Raw genomic sequence first — 14399 nt, 5'->3', positions numbered from 1 at the left:
TCACTTTCTGATATGAAAGTTGAAAATGAGCTTTTCACAGCCAGCAGAGGTCAAAATAAGCAGTAATGCAAACTCAGTCAGAGACATAGATTTTCACTTGCAACTTGCTTTAACATATTTAACCGTGCATGAAATGTCGTCTAAAACAAAAAGAATGATGCATTTTAGTGGCTGGATCTGGTTTTATCACATTCTGATATGAAAGTGGAAAATGAGCTTTTCACAGCCAGCAGAGGTCAAAATAAGCAGTAATGCAAACTCAGACAGAGACATAGATTTTCACTTGCAACTCACTTTAACATGTTTAACAGTGCATGAAATGTTGTCTAAAACAAAAAAAAAAAAGCTTTTTAGTGGCTGGATCTGGTTTTATCACATTCTGAATTGAACGTTGAAAATTAGCTTTTCTCAGCCAGCAGAGGTCAAAATAAGCAGTAATGCAAACTCAGACAGAGACATAGATTTTCACTTGCAACTCACTTTAACATGTTTAACAGTGGATGAAGTGTTGTCTAAAACAAAAAGAATAATGCATTTTAGTAGCTGGATCTTGTTTTATCAAATTCTGTATTGGACGTTGAAAATGAGCTTTACTCAGCCAGCAGAGGTCAAAATAAGCAGTAATGCAAACTCAGTCAGAGACATAGATTTTCACTTGCAACTTTCTTAAACATATTTAACAGTGCATGAAATGTTGTCTAAAACAAAAAAAAAAAGCTTTTTAGTGGCTGGATCTGGTTTTATCACATTCTGAATTGAACGTTGAAAATTAGCTTTTCGCAGCCAGCAGAGGTCAAAATAAGCAGTAATGCAAACTCAGTCATAGACATAGATTTTCACTTGCAACTTGCTTTAACATGTTTAACAGTGCATGAAATGTTGTCTAAAACAAAAAGAATGATGCATTTTTGTGGCTGGATCTGGTTTTATCACATTCTGAATTGAACGTTGAAAATGAGCTTTTCTCAGCCAGCAGAGGTCAAAATAAGCAGTAATGCAAACTCAGTCAGAGACATAGATTTTCACTTGCAACTTTCTTAAACATATTTAACAGCGCATGGAATGTTGTCTAAAACAAAAAGAAAATGCTTTTTAGTGGCTGGATCTGGTTTTATCACATTCTGAATTGAACGTTGAAAATGAGCTTTTCGCAGCCAGCAGAGGTCAAAATAAGCAGTAATGCAAACTCGGTCATAGACATAGATTTTCACTTGCAACTTGCTTTAACATGTTTAACAGTGCATGAAATGTTGTCTAAAACAAAAATAATGATGCATTTTAGTGGCTGGATCTGGTTTTATCACATTCTGAATTGAACGTTGAAAATGAGCTTTTCTCAGCCAGCAGAGGTCAAAATAAGCAGTAATGCAAACTCAGTCATAGACATAGATTTTCACTTGCAACTTGCTTTGACATGTTTAACAGTGCATGAAATGTTGTCTAAAAAAAAAAGAATGATGCATTTTAGTAGCTGGATCTGGTTTCATCAAATTCTGTATTGGACGTTGAAAATGAGCTTTACTCAGCCAGCAGAGGTCAAAATAAGCAGTAATGCAAACTCAGTCAGAGACATAGATTTTCACTTGCAACTTGCTTTAACATGTTTAACAGTGCATGAAATGTTGTCTAAAACAAAAAGAATGATGCATTTTAGTAGCTGGATCTGATTTTATCACATTCTGAATTTAACATTGAAAATGAGCTTTACTCAGCCAGCAGAGGTCAAAATAAGCAGTAATGCAAACTCAGTCAGAGACATAGATTTTCACTTGCAACTTTCCTAAACATATTTAACAGTGCATGAAATGTTGTCTAAAACAATAAAAAAAATGCTTTTTAGTGGCTGGATCTGGTTTTATCACATTCTGATATGAAAGTTGAAAATGAGCTTTTCACAGCCAGCAGAGGTCAAAATAAGCAGTAATGCAAACTCAGTCAGAGACATAGATTTTCACTTGCAACTTGCTTTAACATATTTAACCGTGCATGAAATGTCGTCTAAAACAAAAAGAATGATGCATTTTAGTGGCTGGATCTGGTTTTATCACATTCTGATATGAAAGTTGAAAATGAGCTTTTCACAGCCAGCAGAGGTCAAAATAAGCAGTACTGCAAACTCAGTCAGAGACATAGATTTTCACTTGCAACTTGCTTTAACATATTTAACCGTGCATGAAATGTCGTCTAAAACAAAAAGAATGATGCATTTTAGTAGCTGGATCTGGTGTTATCACTTTCTGAATTGAACGTTGAAAATGAGCTTTTCTCAGCCAGCAGAGGTCAAAATAAGCAGTAATGCAAACTCAGACAGAGACATAGATTTTCACTTGCAACTCACTTTAACATGTTTAACAGTGCATGAAGTGTTGTCTAAAACAAAAAGAATAATGCATTTTAGTAGCTGGATCTTGTTTTATCAAATTCTGTATTGGACGTTGAAAATGAGCTTTACTCAGCCAGCAGAGGTCAAAATAAGCAGTAATGCAAACTCAGTCAGAGACATAGATTTTCACTTGCAACTTTCTTAAACATATTTAACAGTGCATGAAATGTTGTCTAAAACAAAAAAAAAGCTTTTTAGTGGCTGGATCTGGTTTTATCACATTCTGAATTGAACGTTGAAAATTAGCCAGCAGAGGTCAAAATAAGCAGTAATGCAAACTCAGTCATAGACATAGATTTTCACTTGCAACTTGCTTTAACATGTTTAACAGTGCATGAAATGTTGTCTAAAACAAAAAGAATGATGCATTTTAGTGGCTGGATCTGGTTTTATCACATTCTGAATTGAACGTTGAAAATGAGCTTTTCTCAGCCAGCAGAGGTCAAAATAAGCAGTAATGCAAACTCAGTCAGAGACATAGATTTTCACTTGCAACTTTCTTAAACATATTTAACAGCGCATGGAATGTTGTCTAAAACAAAAAGAATGATGCATTTTAGTGGCTGGATCTGGTTTTATCACATTCTGAATTGAACGTTGAAAATGAGCTTTTCTCAGCCAGCAGAGGTCAAAATAAGCAGTAATGCAAACTCAGTCATAGACATAGATTTTCACTTGCAACTTGCTTTGACATGTTTAACAGTGCATGAAATGTTGTCTAAAACAAAAAGAATGATGCATTTTAGTGGCTGGATCTGGTTTTATCACATTCTGAATTGAACGTTGAAAATGAGCTTTTCTCAGCCAGCAGAGGTCAAAATAAGCAGTAATGCAAACTCAGTCAGAGACATAGATTTTCACTTGCAACTTGCTTTAACATGTTTAACAGTGCATGAAATGTTGTCTAAAACAAAAAGAATGATGCATTTTAGTAGCTGGATCTGATTTTATCACATTCTGAATTGAACGTTGAAAATGAGCTTTACTCAGCCAGCAGAGGTCAAAATAAGCAGTAATGCAAACTCAGTCAGAGACATAGATTTTCACTTGCAACTTTCCTAAACATATTTAACAGTGCATGAAATGTTGTCTAAAACAAAAAGAAAATGCTTTTTAGTGGCTGGATCTGGTTTTATCACATTCTGATATGAAAGTTGAAAATGAGCTTTTCACAGCCAGCAGAGGTCAAAATAAGCAGTAATGCAAACTTAGTCAGAGACATAGATTTTCACTTGCAACTTGCTTTAACATATTTAACCGTGCATGAAATGTCGTCTAAAACAAAAAGAATGATGCATTTTAGTAGCTGGATCTGGTGTTATCACTTTCTGAATTGAACGTTGAAAATGAGCTTTTCTCAGCCAGCAGAGGTCAAAATAAGCAGTAATGCAAACTCAGACAGAGACATAGATTTTCACTTGCAACTCACTTTAACATGTTTAACAGTGCATGAAATGTTGTCTAAAACAAAAAGAATAATGCATTTTAGTAGCTGGATCTTGTTTTATCAAATTCTGTATTGGACGTTGAAAATGAGCTTTACTCAGCCAGCAGAGGTCAAAATAAGCAGTAATGCAAACTCAGTCAGAGACATAGATTTTCACTTGCAACTTTCTTAAACATATTTAACAGTGCATGAAATGTTGTCTAAAACAAAAAGAAAATGCTTCTTAGTGGCTGGATCTGGTTTTATCACATTCTGAATTGAACGTTGAAACTGAGCTTTTCGCAGCCAGCAGAGGTCAAAATAAGCAGTAATGCAAACTCGGTCATAGACATAGATTTTCACTTGCAACTTGCTTTAACTTGTTCAACAGTGCATGAAATGTTGTCTAAAACAAAAAGAATGATGCATTTTTGTGGCTGGATCTGGTTTTATCACATTCTGAATTGAACGTTGAAAATTAGCTTTTCGCAGCCAGCAGAGGTCAAAATAAGCAGTAATGCAAACTCAGTCATAGACATAGATTTTCACTTGCAACTTGCTTTAACATGTTTAACAGTACATGAAATGTTGTCTAAAACAAAAAGAATGATGCATTTTAGTGGCTGGATCTGGTTTTATCACATTCTGAATTGAACGTTGAAAATGAGCTTTTCTCAGCCAGCAGAGGTCAAAATAAGCAGTAATGCAAACTCAGTCAGAGACATAGATTTTCACTTGCAACTTTCTTAAACATATTTAACAGCGCATGGAATGTTGTCTAAAACAAAAAGAAAATGCTTTTTAGTGGCTGGATCTGGTTTTATCACATTCTGAATTGAACGTTGAAAATGAGCTTTTCGCAGCCAGCAGAGGTCAAAATAAGCAGTAATGCAAACTCGGTCATAGACATAGATTTTCACTTGCAACTTGCTTTAACATGTTTAACAGTGCATGAAATGTTGTCTAAAACAAAAATAATGATGCATTTTAGTGGCTGGATCTGGTTTTATCACATTCTGAATTGAACGTTGAAAATGAGCTTTTCTCAGCCAGCAGAGGTCAAAATAAGCAGTAATGCAAACTCAGTCATAGACATAGATTTTCACTTGCAACTTGCTTTGACATGTTTAACAGTGCATGAAATGTTGTCTAAAACAAAAAGAATGATGCATTTTAGTAGCTGGATCTGGTTTCATCAAATTCTGTATTGGACGTTGAAAATGAGCTTTACTCAGCCAGCAGAGGTCAAAATAAGCAGTAATGCAAACTCAGTCAGAGACATAGATTTTCACTTGCAACTTGCTTTAACATGTTTAACAGTGCATGAAATGTTGTCTAAAACAAAAAGAATGATGCATTTTAGTAGCTGGATCTGATTTTATCACATTCTGAATTTAACATTGAAAATGAGCTTTACTCAGCCAGCAGAGGTCAAAATAAGCAGTAATGCAAACTCAGTCAGAGACATAGATTTTCACTTGCAACTTTCCTAAACATATTTAACAGTGCATGAAATGTTGTCTAAAACAAAAAAAAAAAATTTTTTAGGGGCTGGATCTGGTTTTATCACATTCTGATATGAAAGTTGAAAATGAGCTTTTCACAGCCAGCAGAGGTCAAAATAAGCAGTAATGCAAACTCAGTCAGAGACATAGATTTTCACTTGCAACTTGCTTTAACATATTTAACCGTGCATGAAATGTCGTCTAAAACAAAAAGAATGATGCATTTTAGTGGCTGGATCTGGTTTTATCACATTCTGATATGAAAGTTGAAAATGAGCTTTTCACAGCCAGCAGAGGTCAAAATAAGCAGTAATGCAAACTCAGTCAGAGACATAGATTTTCACTTGCAACTTGCTTTAACATATTTAACCGTGCATGAAATGTCGTCTAAAACAAAAAGAATGATGCATTTTAGTAGCTGGATCTGGTGTTATCACTTTCTGAATTGAACGTTGAAAAGGAGCTTTTCTCAGCCAGCAGAGGTCAAAATAAGCAGTAATGCAAACTCAGTCAGAGACATAGATTTTCACTTGCAACTTTCCTAAACATATTTAACAGTGCATGAAATGTTGTCTAAAACAAAAAGAATGATGCATTTTAGTGGCTGGATCTGGTTTTATCACATTCTGAATTGAACGTTGAAAATGAGCTTTTCTCAGCCAGCAGAGGTCAAAATAGGCAGTAATGCAAACTCAGTCAGAGACATAGATTTTCACTTGCAACTTGCTTTAACATGTTTAACAGTGCATGAAATGTTGTCTAAAACAAAAAGAATGATGCATTTTAGTAGCTGGATCTGATTTTAACACATTTTGAATTGAACGTTGAAAATGAGCTTTACTCAGCCAGCAGAGGTCAAAATAAGCCGTAATGCAAACTCAGTCAGAGACATAGATTTTCCCTTGCAACTTTCCTAAACATATTTAACAGTGCATGAAATGTTGTCTAAAACAAAAAGAAAATGCTTTTTAGTGGCTGGATCTGGTTTTATCACATTCTCATATGAAAGTTGAAAATGAGCTTTTCACAGCCAGCAGAGGTCAAAATAAGCAGTAATGCAAACTCAGTCAGAGACATAGATTTTCACTTGCAACTTGCTTTAACATATTTAACCGTGCATGAAATGTCGTCTAAAACAATAGGAATGATGCATTTTAGTGGCTGGATCTGGTGTTATCACTTTCTGAATTAAACGTTGAAAATGAGCTTTTCTCAGCCAGCAGAGGTCAAAATAAGCAGTAATTCAAACTCATTCAGAGACATAGATTTTCACTTGCAACTTGCTTTAACATGTTTAACAGTGCATGAATTGTTGTCTAAAACAAAAAAGAATGATGCATTTTATGGCTGGATCTGTTTTTATCACTTTCTGAATTGGACGTTGAAAATGAGCTTTATTCAGCCAGCAGAGGTCAAAATAAGCAGTAATGCAAACTCAGTCAGAGACATAGATTTTCACTTGCAACTTGCTTAAACATATTTAACAGTGCATGAAATGTTGTCTAAAACAAAAAGAAAATGCTTTTTAGTGGCTGGATCTGGTTTTATCACATTCTGAATTGAACGTTGAAAATGAGCTTTTCACAGCCAGCAGAGGTCAAAATAAGCAGTAATGCAAACTCAGTCATTGACATAGATTTTCACTTGCAACTTGTTTTAACATTTTTAACAGTGCATGAAATGTTGTCTAAAACAAAAAGAATGATGCATTTTAGTGGCTTTATCTGGTTTATTTACATTCTGAATTGAACGTTGAAAATGAGCTTTTCTCAGCCAGCAGAGGTCAAAATAAGCAGTAATGCAAACTCAGTCAGAGACATAGATTTTCACTTGCAACTTGCTTTAACATGTTTAACAGTGCATGAAATGTTGTCTAAAACAAAAATAATGATGCATTTTAGTGGCTGGATCTGGTTTTATCACATTCTGAACTGAACGTTGAAAATGATCTTTTCTCAGCCAGCAGAGGTCAAAATAAGCAGTAATGCAAACTCAGTCAGAGACATAGATTTTCACTTGCAACTTGCTTTAACATGTTTAACAGTGCATGAAATGTTGTCTAAAACAAAAAGAATGATGCATTTTAGTAGCTGGATCTGGTTTTATCACATTCTGACTTGAACGTTGAAAATGAGCTTTTCTCAGCCAGCAGAGGTCAAAATAAGCAGTAATGCAAACTCAGTCAGAGACATAGATTTTCACTTGCAACTTTCCTAAACATAATTAACAGTGCATGAAATGTTGTCTAAAACAAAAAGAAAATGCTTTTTAGTGGCTGGATCTGGTTTTATCACATTCTGATATGAAAGTTGAAAATGAGCTTTTCACAGCCAGCAGAGGTCAAAATAAGCAGTAATGCAAACTCAGTCAGAGACATAGATTTTCCCTTGCAACTTGCTTTAACATATTTAACCGTGCATGAAATGTCGTCTAAAACAATAAGAATGATGCATTTTAGTGGCTGGATCTGGTGTTATCACTTTCTGAATTAAACGTTGAAAATGAGCTTTTCTCAGCCAGCAGAGGTCAAAATAAGCAGTAATTCAAACTCAGTCAGAGACATAGATTTTCACTTGCAACTTGCTTTAACATGTTTAACAGTGCATGAATTGTTGTCTAAAACAAAAAGAATGATGTATTTTAGTAGCTGGATCTGGTTTTATCACATTCTGTATTGGACGTTAAAAATGAGCTTTACTCAGCCAGCAGAGGTCAAAATAAGCAGTAATGCAAACTCAGTCAGAGACATAGATTTTTACTTGCAACTTGCTTTAACATGTTTAAAATTGCATGAAATGTTGTCTAAAACAAAAAGAATGATGCATTTTAGTGGCTGGATCTGGTTTTATCACATTCTGTATTGGACGTTGAAAATGAGCTTTATTCAGCCAGCAGAGGTCAAAATAAGCAGTAATGCAAACTCAGTCAGAGACATAGATTTTCACTTGCAACTTTCTTAAACATATTTAACAGTGCATGAAATGTTGTCTAAAACAAAAAGAAAATGCTTTTTAGTGGCTGGATCTGGTTTTATCACATTCTGAATTGAACGTTGAAAATGAGCTTTTCACAGCCAGCAGAGGTCAAAATAAGCAGTAATGCAAACTCAGTCATTGACATAGATTTTCACTTGCAACTTGCTTTAACATGTTTAACAGTGCATGAAATGTTGTCTAAAACAAAAAGAATGATGCATTTTAGTGGCTGGATCTGGTTTATTTACATTCTGAATTGAACATTGAAAATGAGCTTTTCTCAGCCAGCAGAGGTCAAAATAAGCAGTAATGCAAACTCAGTCAGAGACATAGATGCTCACTTGCAACTTGCTTTAACATGTTTAACAGTGCATTAAATGTTGTCTAAAACAAAAATAATGATGCATTTTAGTGGCTGGATCTGGTTTTATCACATTCTGAATTGAACGTTGAAAATGATCTTTTCTTAGCCAGCAGAGGTCAAAATAAGCAGTAATGCAAACTCAGTCAGAGACATAGATTTTCACTTGCAACTTGCTTTAACATGTTTAACAGTGCATGAAATGTTGTCTAAAACAAAAAGAATGATGCATTTTAGTAGCTGGATCTGGTTTTATCACTTTCTGAATTAAACGTTGAAAATGAGCTTTTCTCAGCCAGCAGAGGTCAAAATAAGCAGTAATTCAAACTCAGTCAGAGACATAGATTTTCACTTGCAACTTGCTTTAACATGTTTAACAGTGCATGAATTGTTGTCTAAAACAAAAAGAATGATGTATTTTAGTAGCTGGATCTGGTTTTATCACATTCTGTATTGGACGTTAAAAATGAGCTTTACTCAGCCAGCAGAGGTCAAAATAAGCAGTAATGCAAACTCAGTCAGAGACATAGATTTTTACTTGCAACTTGCTTTAACATGTTTAAAAGTGCATGAAATGTTGTCCAAAACAAAAAGAAAATGCTTTTTAGTGGCTGGATCTGGTTTTATCACATTCTGTATTGGACGTTGAAAATGAGCTTTATTCAGCCAGCAGAGGTCAAAATAAGCAGTAATGCAAACTCAGTCAGAGACATAGATTTTCACTTGCAACTTTCTTAAACATATTTAACAGTGCATGAAATGTTGTCCAAAACAAAAAGAAAATGCTTTTTAGTGGCTGGATCTGGTTTTATCACATTCTAAATTGAACGTTGAAAATGAGCTTTTCACAGCCAGCAGAGGTCAAAATAAGCAGTAATGCAAACTCAGTCATTGACAGATTTTCACTTGCAACTTGCTTTAACATGTTTAACAGTGCATGAAATGTTGTCTAAAACAAAAAGAATGATGCATTTTAGTGGCTGGATCTGGTTTATTTACATTCTGAATTGAACATTGAAAATGAGCTTTTCTCAGCCAGCAGAGGTCAAAATAAGCAGTAATGCAAACTCAGTCAGAGACATAGATTTTCACTTGCAACTTGCTTTAACATGTTTAACAGTGCATGAAATGTTGTCTAAAACAAAAATAATGATGCATTTTAGTGGCTGGATCTGGTTTTATCACATTCTGAATTGAACGTTGAAAATGATCTTTTCTCAGCCAGCAGAGGTCAAAATAAGCAGTAATGCAAACTCAGTCAGAGACATAGATTTTCACTTGCAACTTGCTTTAACATGTTTAACAGTGCATGAAATGTTGTCCAAAACAAAAAGAATGATGCATTTTAGTAGCTGGATCTGGTTTTATCACATTCTGAATTGAACGTTGAAAATGAGCTTTTCTCAGCCAGCAGAGGTCAAAATAAGCAGTAATGCAAACTCAGTCAGAGACATAGATTTTCACTTGCAACTTTCCTAAACACATTTAACAGTGCATGAAATGTTGTCTAAAACAAAAAGAAAATGCTTTTTAGTGGCTGGATCTGGTTTTATCACATTCTGAATTGAACGTTGAAAATGAGCTTTTCACAGCCAGCAGAGGTCAAAATAAGCAGTAATGCAAACTCAGTCATTGACATAGATTTTCACTTGCAACTTGCTTTAACATGTTTAACAGTGCATAAAATGTTGTCTAAAACAAAAAGAATGATGCATTTTAGTGGCTGGATCTGGTTTATTTACATTCTGAATTGAACATTGAAAATGAGCTTTTCTCAGCCAGCAGAGGTCAAAATAAGCAGTAATGCAAACTCAGTCAGAGACATAGATGCTCACTTGCAACTTGCTTTAACATGTTTAACAGTGCATTAAATGTTGTCTAAAACAAAAATAATGATGCATTTTAGTGGCTGGATCTGGTTTTATCACATTCTGAATTGAACGTTGAAAATGATCTTTTCTTAGCCAGCAGAGGTCAAAATAAGCAGTAATGCAAACTCAGTCAGAGACATAGATTTTCACTTGCAACTTGCTTTAACATGTTTAACAGTGCATGAAATGTTGTCTAAAACAAACAGAATGATGCATTTTAGTAGCTGGATCTGGTTTTATCACTTTCTGAATTAAACGTTGAAAATGAGCTTTTCTCAGCCAGCAGAGGTCAAAATAAGCAGTAATTCAAACTCAGTCAGAGACATAGATTTTCACTTGCAACTTGCTTTAACATGTTTAACAGTGCATGAATTGTTGTCTAAAACAAAAAGAATGATGTATTTTAGTAGCTGGATCTGGTTTTATCACATTCTGTATTGGACGTTAAAAATGAGCTTTACTCAGCCAGCAGAGGTCAAAATAAGCAGTAATGCAAACTCAGTCAGAGACATAGATTTTTACTTGCAACTTGCTTTAACATGTTTAAAAGTGCATGAAATGTTGTCCAAAACAAAAAGAAAATGCTTTTTAGTGGCTGGATCTGGTTTTATCACATTCTGTATTGGACGTTGAAAATGAGCTTTATTCAGCCAGCAGAGGTCAAAATAAGCAGTAATGCAAACTCAGTCAGAGACATAGATTTTCACTTGCAACTTTCTTAAACATATTTAACAGTGCATGAAATGTTGTCCAAAACAAAAAGAAAATGCTTTTTAGTGGCTGGATCTGGTTTTATCACATTCTGAATTGAACGTTGAAAATGAGCTTTTCACAGCCAGCAGAGGTCAAAATAAGCAGTAATGCAAACTCAGTCATTGACAGATTTTCACTTGCAACTTGCTTTAACATGTTTAACAGTGCATGAAATGTTGTCTAAAACAAAAAGAATGATGCATTTTAGTGGCTGGATCTGGTTTATTTACATTCTGAATTGAACATTGAAAATGAGCTTTTCTCAGCCAGCAGAGGTCAAAATAAGCAGTAATGCAAACTCAGTCAGAGACATAGATTTTCACTTGCAACTTGCTTTAACATGTTTAACAGTGCATGAAATGTTGTCTAAAACAAAAATAATGATGCATTTTAGTGGCTGGATCTGGTTTTATCACATTCTGAATTGAACGTTGAAAATGATCTTTTCTCAGCCAGCAGAGGTCAAAATAAGCAGTAATGCAAACTCAGTCAGAGACATAGATTTTCACTTGCAACTTGCTTTAACATGTTTAACAGTGCATGAAATGTTGTCCAAAACAAAAAGAATGATGCATTTTAGTAGCTGGATCTGGTTTTATCACATTCTGAATTGAACGTTGAAAATGAGCTTTTCTCAGCCAGCAGAGGTCAAAATAAGCAGTAATGCAAACTCAGTCAGAGACATAGATTTTCACTTGCAACTTTCCTAAACACATTTAACAGTGCATGAAATGTTGTCTAAAACAAAAAGAAAATACTTTTTAGTGGCTGGATCTGGTTTTATCACATTATGATATGAAAGTTGAAAATGAGCTTTTCACAGCCAGCAGAGGTCAAAATAAGCAGTAATGCAAACTCAGTCAGAGACATAGATTTTCCCTTGCAACTTGCTTTAACATATTTAACCGTGCATGAAATGTCGTCTAAAACAATAAGAATGATGCATTTTAGTAGCTGGATCTGGTGTTATCACTTTCTGAATTAAATGTTGAAAATGAGCTTTTCTCAGCCAGCAGAGGTCAAAATAAGCAGTAATTCAAACTCAGTCAGAGACATAGATTTTCACTTGCAACTTGCTTTAACATGTTTAACAGTGCATGAATTGTTGTCTAAAACAAAAAGAATGATGTATTTTAGTAGCTGGATCTGGTTTTATCACATTCTGTATTGGACGTTAAAAATGAGCTTTACTCAGCCAGCAGAGGTCAAAATAAGCAGTAATGCAAACTCAGTCAGAGACATAGATTTTTACTTGCAACTTGCTTTAACATGTTTAAAAGTGCATGAAATGTTGTCTAAAACAAAAAGAATGATGCATTTTAGTGGCTGGATCTGGTTTTATCACATTCTGTATTGGACGTTGAAAATGAGCTTTATTCAGCCAGCAGAGGTCAAAATAAGCAGTAATGCAAACTCAGTCAGAGACATAGATTTTCACTTGCAACTTTCTTAAACATATTTAACAGTGCATGAAATGTTGTCCAAAACAAAAAGAAAATGCTTTTGAGTGGCTGGATCTGGTTTTATCACATTCTGAATTGAACGTTGAAAATGAGCTTTTCACAGCCAGCAGAGGTCAAAATAAGCAGTAATGCAAACTCAGTCATTGACAGATTTTCACTTGCAACTTGCTTTAACATGTTTAACAGTGCATGAAATGTTGTCTAAAACAAAAATAATGATGCATTTTAGTGGCTGGATCTGGTTTATTTACATTCTGAATTGAACATTGAAAATGAGCTTTTCTCAGCCAGCAGAGGTCAAAATAAGCAGTAATGCAAACTCAGTCAGAGACATAGATTTTCACTTGCAACTTGCTTTAACATGTTTAACAGTGCATGAAATGTTGTCTAAAACAAAAATAATGATGCATTTTAGTGGCTGGATCTGGTTTATTTACATTCTGAATTGAACATTGAAAATGAGCTTTTCTCAGCCAGCAGAGGTCAAAATAAGCAGTAATGCAAACTCAGTCAGAGACATAGATTTTCACTTGCAACTTGCTTTAACATGTTTAACAGTGCATGAAATGTTGTCTAAAACAAAAATAATGATGCATTTTAGTGGCTGGATCTGGTTTTATCACATTCTGAATTGAACGTTGAAAATGATCTTTTCTCAGCCAGCAGAGGTCAAAATAAACAGTAATGCAAACTCAGTCAGAGACATAGATTTTCACTTGCAACTTGCTTTAACATGTTTAACAGTGCATGAAATATTGTCTAAAACAAAAAGAATGATGCATTTTAGTAGCTGGATCTGGTTTTATCACATTCTGAATTGAACGTTGAAAATGAGCTTTTCTCAGCCAGCAGAGGTCAAAATAAGCAGTAATGCAAACTCAGTCAGAGACATAGATTTTCACTTGCAACTTTCCTAAACACATTTAACAGTGCATGAAATGTTGTCTAAAACAAAAAGAAAATGCTTTTTACTGGCTGGATCTGGTTTTATCACATTCTGATATGAAAGTTGAAAATGAGCTTTTCACAGCCAGCAGAGGTCAAAATAAGCAGTAATGCAAACTCAGTCAGAGACATAGATTTTCACTTGCAACTTGCTTTAACATATTTAACCGTGCATGAAATGTCGTCTAAAACAAAAAGAATGATGCATTTTAGTAGCTGGATCTGGTTTTATAACATTCTGCATTGGACGTTGAAAATGAGCTTTACTCAGCCAGCAGAGGTCAAAATAAGCAGTAATGCAAACTCAGTCAGAGACATAGATTTTCACTTGCAACTTGCTTTAATATGTTTAACAGTGCATGAAATGTTGTCTAAAACAAAAAGAATGATGTATTTTAGCAGTTGGATCTGGTTTTATCACATTCTGTATTGGACGTTGAAAATGAGCTGTTCTCAGCCAGCAGAGGTCAAAATAAGCAGTAATGCAAACTCAGTCAGAGACATAGATTTTCACTTGCAACTTTCCTAAACATATTTAACAGTGCATGAAATGTTGTCTAAAACAAAAAGAAAATGCTTTTTAGTGGCTGGATCTGGTTTTATCACATTCTGATATGAAAGTTGAAAATGAGCTTTTCACAGCCAGCAGAGGTCAAAATAAGCAGTAATGCAAACTCAGTCAGAGACATAGATTTTCACTTGCAACTTGCTTTAACA

Source organism: Danio rerio, chromosome 1, assembly GCF_052040795.2.
Source record: "Danio rerio strain M-AB ecotype USA chromosome 1, GRCz13ab, whole genome shotgun sequence".
Classification (NCBI taxonomy): Eukaryota; Metazoa; Chordata; class Actinopteri; order Cypriniformes; family Danionidae; genus Danio; species Danio rerio.
The sequence above is the reverse complement of the archived record's forward strand: the minus strand, read 5'-3'. Positions refer to the sequence as shown.